Source organism: Leuciscus leuciscus (genome assembly GCF_965113295.1).
Source record: "Leuciscus leuciscus genome assembly, chromosome: 22".
Lineage (NCBI taxonomy): Eukaryota > Metazoa > Chordata > Actinopteri > Cypriniformes > Leuciscidae > Leuciscus > Leuciscus leuciscus.
This window is the reverse complement of record NC_138746.1, coordinates 10,695,986-10,705,238: the sequence shown is the minus strand read 5'-3', so window position 1 is coordinate 10,705,238 and position 9,253 is coordinate 10,695,986.

The window sequence follows — 9,253 nt, the reverse complement described above, 5'->3', positions numbered from 1 at the left end:
ATTGCATTTCTGGAAATCCTTTCAATGTCTGACCGCTCAAATCAGATTTTGCGTGGTTTATGTCACGTTCTCACACTGCGTAGGTAATACGTAAACATGATGTTGTTAAAGGAAAAGTTGGAAGCTGAGGGTTGTTCTGTTGCAAACTGCTGGTCGTACGGAAAATTACAATTGAATTACATTCATTTAGACGACAACAGCGTTTTGGGGTCCTGAAAACGCAAACTTTGAAAACGGGTTTCAAAGTGCAAGTTTTTTTATTATTATTATTGTTTACCATTATTATCTCTGTGCAAACTACAAAAATGTAAATTTGTGAAATCGGCGTGATGATTTTTGTTATTTTTGTTATTTTATTTTTTTTACAAAGTGACATCACTAAGTCAAGTCAAGTCAAGTCAAGTTTATTTGTATAGCGCTTTTCACAATACAGATTGTATCAAAGCAGCTTCACAGTATTAAATTAAAATAATACAACAAAGTTTGTTTCAAGAGGAATTTATTGATTGATAAAATTAAATTAAATATCCCCAAAATATCCCCAACTGAGCAAGCCAAAGGCAACAGTGGCAAGGAACCGAAAAACTTCATCAAGTGACCTAATGGTGTCCTAAAACTCCATCAGGTGACCTAATGGAGAAAAAAAACCTTGGGAGAACCCAGGCTCAGTCAGGGGCCAGTTCTCCTCTGGCATTTATGAGCTAGAGGCCGGATTGTAGTTTGAACTGTAGGATTATATGAATGCCTGGCTGAAGAGATGCGACTTTAATCTAGTTTTAAACTGGGAGAGCGAGTCTGAGCAACGAACAGTATCAGGAAGACTATTCCAGAGTTTTGGAGCCAAATGTGAGAATGCTCTCCCTCCTTTGGTGGTTCTGGATATCCTAGGTATGACCAAAAGCCTTGAATTTAGTGATCTTAAAGAGCGCGATGGATTATAGGGTGATAAAAGATCCGTTAAATAGACTGGAGCTAAGCCGTTTAGGGCTTTATAAGTCAGTAGCAATACCTTATAATTAATACGGAGCTTTATAGGTAACCAATGCAGTGATGATAAAATCGGTGTTATATGATCATATTTTCTTGATCTAGTAAGAACTCTAGCGGCGGCATTTTGGACTAACTGTAGCTTGTTTATTGAGGATGCAGGACAACCAGCTAGTAAAGCATTACAGTAATCCAGTCTCGAGGTCATGAATGCATGAACTAACTTTTCTGCATCAGAAACTGATAGCATATTACGTAGCTTAGCAATGTTTCTAAGGTGGAAAAAGGCTGTTTTTGTAACATATGAAATATGATTTTCAAAAGACAGGTTGCAATCGAGTATAACACCCAGGTCTTTTACTGTAGAGGATAAAGTAACAGGACATCCTATGATGTTAAAGTTGTATTGTGCGAGGTTTTGTGGGCGGTTTTTTGAACCGATAAGTATTACCTCTGTCTTGTCTGGATTTAATAAAAGAAAATTACGGGTCATCCAATCTTTTATATCTTTAACACACTCTGTCAATTTGGAAAATTTTGCGTTTTCATCCGGCCGTGATGAAATATATATTTGAGTGTCATCAGCATAACAATGGAAACTAATTCCATGTTTCCTTATAATATTTCCAAGTGGCATCATATATATTGAAAATAACAGAGGGCCTAATACAGATCCCTGCGGCACTCCATAGTTTACTGGAGTTATGATCGATTTTTCTCCATTTAAATAGACAAAATGGTAGCGGTCAGATAGGTATGATTTGAACCAGCTTAGTGCTTGTCCTTGAACACCAGTATAATTTTGTAGTCGATCTAAGAGTAATGTATGATCTATAGTATCGAACGCAGCACTAAGATCAAGTAAAACTAGTATTGAGATACAGCCTTGGTCAGAAGCTAAAAGTAAATCATTTGTGATTTTAACGAGCGCAGTTTCAGTGCTATGATGCGGTCTGAATCCAGACTGAAACTTTTCATAGATCTCATTTTGTTGCAAGAAAGAGCCCAGTTGAGCGGACACCACTTTTTCTAATATTTTAGACATAAATGGAAGATTTGAAATGGGTCTATAATTTGCTAGATTATTATGATCTAATTGTGGTTTCTTAATGAGAGGTTTTATAACTGCCAGTTTAAATGTTCTTGGAACATGACCTAAAGATAAAGACGAGTTAATAATATTGAGGAGAGGATCTTCCACTACAGGTAACACTTCTTTCAGTAGTTTAGTTGGTATAGGATCTAATAAACATGTTGTTGTTTTAGATGAAGTGATAAGTTTATTTAACTCTTTTTGTTCTATAGTTGTAAAGCACTGTAATTGTTCTTTCGGGGTGATAATTGAAGCTGAATTATAAGGCGCGATTGAAGATTGAACGTTTACAATTGTGGTTCTGATGCTTTCTATTTTCTCAGTGAAGAAGTTCATGAAATCATTACTACTGAACTGTAACGGGATATTTTGTTCGGGTGACGTCTGTTTATTTGTTAGTCTAGCCACGGTGTTAAATAAAAACCTTGGATTGTTTTGGTTGTTTTCTATTAGTTTGCGGAGGTGCTCAGCCCTGGCCGCTTTTAGGGCCTTTTTATAACGTGACATACTGTCTTTCCACGCGATTCTAAAGACCTCTAAATTAGTTTGTTTCCATTTACGCTCTAAAATACGCGTTTCTCTCTTTAAAACATGCGTAGTATTGTTATACCATGGTGCTTTATTTTTCTCTCTGACCTTTTTTAATTTAATAGGTGCAACCACATCCAATGTTCTAGAGAGAATGGTGCTCATAGTGCTAGTTAGTTCTTCTAGTTCATCTGTTTGTTTGGGTTCAGGCAGCAGCTGAGACAGATTAGATAAGCAATTTGAGAAATTATCTATGGTGGATGGGAGGATTGTTCTGCCTGGTTGATAACGCGACGCCGCATGACATATTACAGCAGTACGTAATATGCAAGTTACCATGTAGTGATCAGTGACTTCATCACTTTGTGGAATGATATCTATATCGGTTGGATCGGTTCCATGTGATATAATTAAATCGAGTGTATGATTAAGACGATGTGTTGGTCCGGTGACGTTTTGCTTGACCCCAAATGAATTTAATAAATCTGTAAACGCAGCTCCTAACGCATCATTTGGATTATCTACGTGTATGTTAAAATCTCCAACAATTAGTGCTTTATCGACATTGACTAATAGGTCTGAGAGAAAATCTGCAAACTCTTTTAGGAAATCAGCGTAAGGCCCTGGCGGTCTATATACGGTAGCCAAGGCTAGAGATAATAGGGATGTTTTTCTAACATCTAAGAGCGTAACATTTAGTACAAGTACTTCAAATGAAATAAACGTATAACCCGTTTTCTGAGTAACATTTAGAATATCTCTATAAATGGTTGCAACACCTCCGCCACGACCAATCAGACGGGGTTCATGCTTATAACAGTATCCAGGAGGAGTAGACTCATTAATACCGAAATAATCATTTGGTTTAAGCCAGGTTTCAGTAAGGCAAAGTATATCGAAGCTATTATCTGTGACTATTTCATTTACAATAACTGCCTTAGGTGTGAGTGATCTAATGTTTAGAAGACCTAGCTTTAGAAATAGTTTTTGTTTACTAATAGCAACATTTTCTGTTTTAATAACAATTAGATTTTTCCTAGATCCTGCATTAGATTTATTATTTGATCTCACTAAACGAGGAATAGACACGGTTTCTATGCAATGTTCTACACTAGTATTTATATCAGTTGAATTGGTGCAGCAGAGACTATGATTTGGACTTTTGGTTACTAGTCAAAGGGTATTTAACATTTTGGAGATGTTATCTGACAGAAGATCCGCTCCGAATCTGCTTGGGTGTAAGCCATCAGCACGGAAAAGCCTAGGACGCTCCCAAAACAGATTCCAATTATTTACAAAGAGCAGTTTCTGCTCATTGCACCATGACATTAACCATTCATTTAGCGCAAATAATCTGCTGAACTTTTCATGCCCTAGTCGGTACGTGGGAAGCGGTCCTGACACAATGATCGTTGTTTCAGGCGATGTGCTGCGTACCGTATCGATTAGATTCCTGAAGTCTTTCTTCAGAATCTCCGTCTGGCGCAGCCTGATGTCGTTCACTCCCGCGTGCAGGACCACAGTTCCGACGCGCTCGTCACCGTTCAGGATCTCGGGAACGCGAGCAGCGATTTCAGAAACACGAGCACCAGGAAAGCAGTGACTTTGCACCTTACTTTTACCTAACGTAGCGTGTACATGCCGAACGATGGAATCGCCGATGATCACAGCATCGCGTTCTGTTTCGCGTAGAGGGGAGAAGCGGTTTTGTGTCGATAACTCGAAAACCGGGAGGGTCGGAGAAAGTCTTGGTCTAAACCTGACTCGCGTCTTCCGCTGCGGAACCACCCAGGCTTCGTGGTGGCGTGTTGGAGCCGGAGTGAACGAGACCATGGCTGATTTCGACCGATGCTGAGGAACGCACGGAGTAGACGCGGTCGGAGTCAGCGGGTTAGTAATGTTAAACACTGATTTGTGTGCATCGGCGCGTGATGTTTCAAGAGCCAAACACCGGTCTCTCAGCTCGGCCTGTCTCAATAAAAGGTTGTGGATCTGTTTCTCAACAGCTTCCAGCTCAGACTGCAGTGCGTGAAGCTCAAATGTGTCCTCACCTGCACCAAGCGGTAGACTACTTACATCTGATATATTCGCCATTTTAACAGATGGACAGTGAGTTAGCAACGAAGCTACCAGTGATGCTATCAATATTAATACTAATTTATATTATAAGTTTGTTTGTAAGTGAGTGTGGAGAAGACGCGTTCAGCCGTGATCCATGGACGTAACCTTTAAGAGTATGCAGCGTTGGATCACTAATAGGCTTGAGACGCGTCTGCTCAACAGTCCGCGTTGTAACTATGAGGTTTTTTAGGTTTTTTAGTGGTAGGGGTGTAGAGTAGACGCACGATAGGCGAAAAAAAATGTTTGTTTATAAGTGAGTGTGGAGAAGACGCGTTCAGCCGTGATCCACGGACGTAACCTTTAAGAGTATGCAGCGTTGGATCACTAATAGGCTTGAGCAGTCTGCTCAACAGTCCGCGTTGTAACAATGAGGTTTGAGCAGTAACATTAGTGCTTCTCAGTGAGGAAAAGTAGAAAATGTTCGTTGTAAGCGAGTTTAAAGAGAAAAATCAAGAATTATAAATCAAATCGATAGAGCTCCAAAAACAACAACGCATTCAGACGCAACGCATGATAATAACAGGACAAGACATTACTCACCGTGTTTGTTGAGTGTTTCTTACTCACCTGAGCTTTTCTGAACTCAAAGGCGCGAGCGCGCGAGAGAAAATAAATAAATAAAAATAGCTGAGCGCACACGGGTGGCGTGTTTACAGGCTAGCGAATTACTAGCGTGTTGTGCTAGTACTAACTACTGGATGGCATTCATAATACAGCGTTTTAAATCATTTTCGCGGATCCATGTGAACGGGGATCGTTTTGACAACGTTGTCGTGTGTATGCGAAAAACGCACAAGAAAAACATTTATGTTTTTAGTATATCGTTGTCGTGTAAACTTACCCAGCCATGAAATATGCACCCCCCTCCCCCTTAAAAAAAAGAGCATTCCATAAAAAACAGTGACACCCCCAGGTTGAGACATCATGGGACCCTTTCAACAGCGTGGTAGTAAGTAGGCTACTCTCATATTTTATCTGTTTTTATTGTGAAGCGTTGTGTAGACTGTATTTATCAAACCTGACGAGTCAATTCTGTTATCAAACTTTTTGCAAGAAAAAGGATCAAATAGTTATCAGTAAATCAAAACTAACATGTGGGCCAAACTCCAACTGGTTAAAAACTTATTGTAGGCTAAATCTGCAACCCTGTTACCCATTCTGCTGTGTTTTTCTAAATGTTATTAGAATATTTTAGACACACAAACAGACAAAAAAATCATTAATATGTTTTATTCAGCTTTCATGGTAATTTAATGTTTATTGTGAGAAACAATTAGATCACACACTGTTTTAATCTAGACATGTTGCTATATTTTTGTAACAGGGTTGTAAATATATCCTAAAATAAACTAAAATGGCTTATTTAGCTTGACCTCCAGAGGTGGACAAACACCATCTCAGTATCAGTGTTGGCTGTACCCCAAACCAAAAAACAAATAAAAACATAAAACACAGAAGATGAATTTTTACTTAATGAAATAGTGTATCACAAAGACCATTTAGTATTTTGTGTAAAAAAGAAAATTCTTTATGAGATATTTCAAACATGCTGTCATATATAAGTATGCCTGGAATGACATTGCATTGTGCGCTCAGTGTTTCTCAGACATTTAATGTAAATGTCTGATACACTGTTGTGTGGCTTTGTGCTGTTTACTGAGTGGTTTTATTAGAGTATTTTAGTCTAAAACACTGTTATTTAACATGTAGGCTATGCTATGTATGCTGTGTACCATGAGTTGGAGTAGAGTTTGTAGTGATCCTGGTTTAGGCTCTGGGCAGAGGAACGGAAGGGCAGAAATGAAGTGGTTTAACTGAACGTGTAACCTTGAGAGTTCGGGTAGAATTACAGGTGTACTTCCTTTCCCAGGCTCAAAAGAGGGAGTGTAAATCTTTGCGACTGAGGAGAGATGCAGCCAGGCCTGCTATTGTCATACACACATTCACACACAATGAGTCAGGCAGGTGAGCGAGTGGGTCTTGAGATTTGGCGCGAGTGAGGGAGAAAGAATGAGAAGTGAAACCAGAGGCGCCTTGCTGAGGACCTCACCTGGGGATGGAGCGGCGTTCAGGCTTATTCAGGTGTGAGGAGGGGTGTGTTGCCTCACCTTCACACACACACAGATACATGATACTTCCTCTGGTCCCACATCCCCACATGGCTCATTTCGCATGAACACCATCTTGCCAAAACATCAATGCACAGATTAGCTCTACTCAGACGCATGTATTTATAGTTAAAGATTTAATTTGGCACAGGTTTAAAGGGGAGAGTTCGCCCAAAAATTAAAATGCAGCCACGTCATTCCAAATGTGTGCGACTTTACTTATTCTGTGGAACACAAAAGATATTTTGAATAAAATGTCTCAGTGTACAGTTTTTTGATCCATGCAATGAAAGTCCATAAAGTAACGTAAGTCATGCAGGTTTGAAATCAATTATGGTAATTTTAATTTTTCAGAGGCAGTTTAGTATAACTTTTCTATAAAAATTTAACTTATACTGACAATATACTGTAACTAAGTTATTTTTTAAAGCTGAATTTACTTGAGCCTTTAATATTTATGTAATTGACTCTCAATGTCAGTAATTATGTTTTATTTAATTGTTATCTTTATTACATTTTAATTGAGAGACACAATGAGATCACAAACTCTTGCATATAATCAGGCAATCTTGATTTTATGTTTTTTTTTGTTTGTTTTTTTGCATAAAAAAAGCACATGATGATGCATTATACACATGCTCCACTAAGCTAAACCCTTTGTGATCATCTTCTGGCTGCTGTTTGCCGTCTTTATGTGGATTGATTTCAGAAGAAACGTGATTATCCTCATCACTTTAGCGTCCACAGCCTCTGCGAGGCAGTTTCCCTTTTCTCAGCGCTGCAACCCTACACCAATATAGCTAGAGTTTATTTCACCCGTTTATTTTTACTAGCAAATCTCTTCCTTCTCTATTCCTCCCACTCGTTAGACTTCCATTGTTGGAGAGGAAGAACGGAGAGGATGAGATTTTGCTAAACATGTGCGCTGTTGGAATAGTATTCTGGCTTCCCTTTCCCTCAAACTCTCAAACTTTTCTTTCTCGTCAAACATGTTGAACAAAACAATTCTTTTTTTTTAATATCATGTAAAGTAAATTGAGTGAAATGTAGTGTTTAAGTCACTATCTTCTTAGTTCACTTCGTACAGCTGGCCTATGTCTTTGAATTAACACTCAATCATAGCTGTTTTCAGTATGTTTCATTGTGTGGTAATGTCAATAACATCTGACTAATATTTTTCCCTGAAAAGTGTGCTTCAGCAGGCCCAGATGTGCGATCTGTGGATGTTTATCACATTTTATGTTGAATTGGGTAGAATGGATTTAAATACATTTTTCACATTTTAGTTCAAAAGTTTGTGGTCAGTAAGATTTTTTTTTCATGATTATTATTATTAATGTAATTTAATTGATCAAAATTGATAGTAAATACATGTATAATGTTACAAAGAGGTTATATTTTAAATAAATCCTGTTAATTAAAGAATCCATATCCAGACAGCAACATAGTGTCGACCCAGATCCGGCCCACATCTGGTACACGTGGACTGCACACTGCCCGGATGTGGGGCGGATCTGGGCCGACAGTCCCAACACTAAGTTGATGTCTGGGTAGTTGCATCATATTAAGCAGCACGACTGTTTTTCCAAATTTATATAATGTTTTTTGATCACCAAATCATCATATTAAAATGATTTCTGAAGGATCATGTGATATTGAAGACTGGAGTAATGATGCTGAAAATTCTGATTTGCCATCATGTGAATGAAAAAAAAAATTAAAATAGAAAACAGTTCTTTAAATTTTTTATAAATATCTACTATTTCTATTACTAGTTTTTTTATGTATTTTGTAACAAACAAAAGCAGCTTTGGTGAGCATAAGATACTTCTTTTAAAAACATTTGTAACATTTTAATTCCGCAGAATTCAGCAAATTTTCCCCTAGGAATGCAACCTATTACCGTGCAGTTTCTAGTGTGATGAACTGCTTGAGCTACAGAAATGCTTTTACTACATGCTTTACAATGCTATTCTGCACATTTTCCACCTGTATGAAGATGTTTGGGTTGGCCAGGAGATGATGTGTTAGATTTTTTGTTGGTTTGAATCTTACATTTGATATTTCTAGGCAGTGTAGATGATATTTAGCAACAAAAGAAAAAATACATGTGCTTCCAGTGGCTGTACAAATAGAACAATTTATTGGAGATGATTGTGTCAGTTCTTTGCTTTGTCACCAGTAGAGGGAGATGAAGAAATCAGTCTCTAGGGAGTTCAACAACACACTGTATGTGCTAAAGTGAGACGTGTTATTCAAAGGTCACTTGTTCTTCATTGAACTAGAGGCCTTTGAGAAAATAAGTTGCCGGAGGTCAGCGCTAACATGTGTTTGGGAACTAGATGTCCTGTTGGGCACCTGAAAGACTCCCTGAGCGGCATGAGAGAGGTGTGATGCTTCCTGCATCAGAGTTTGT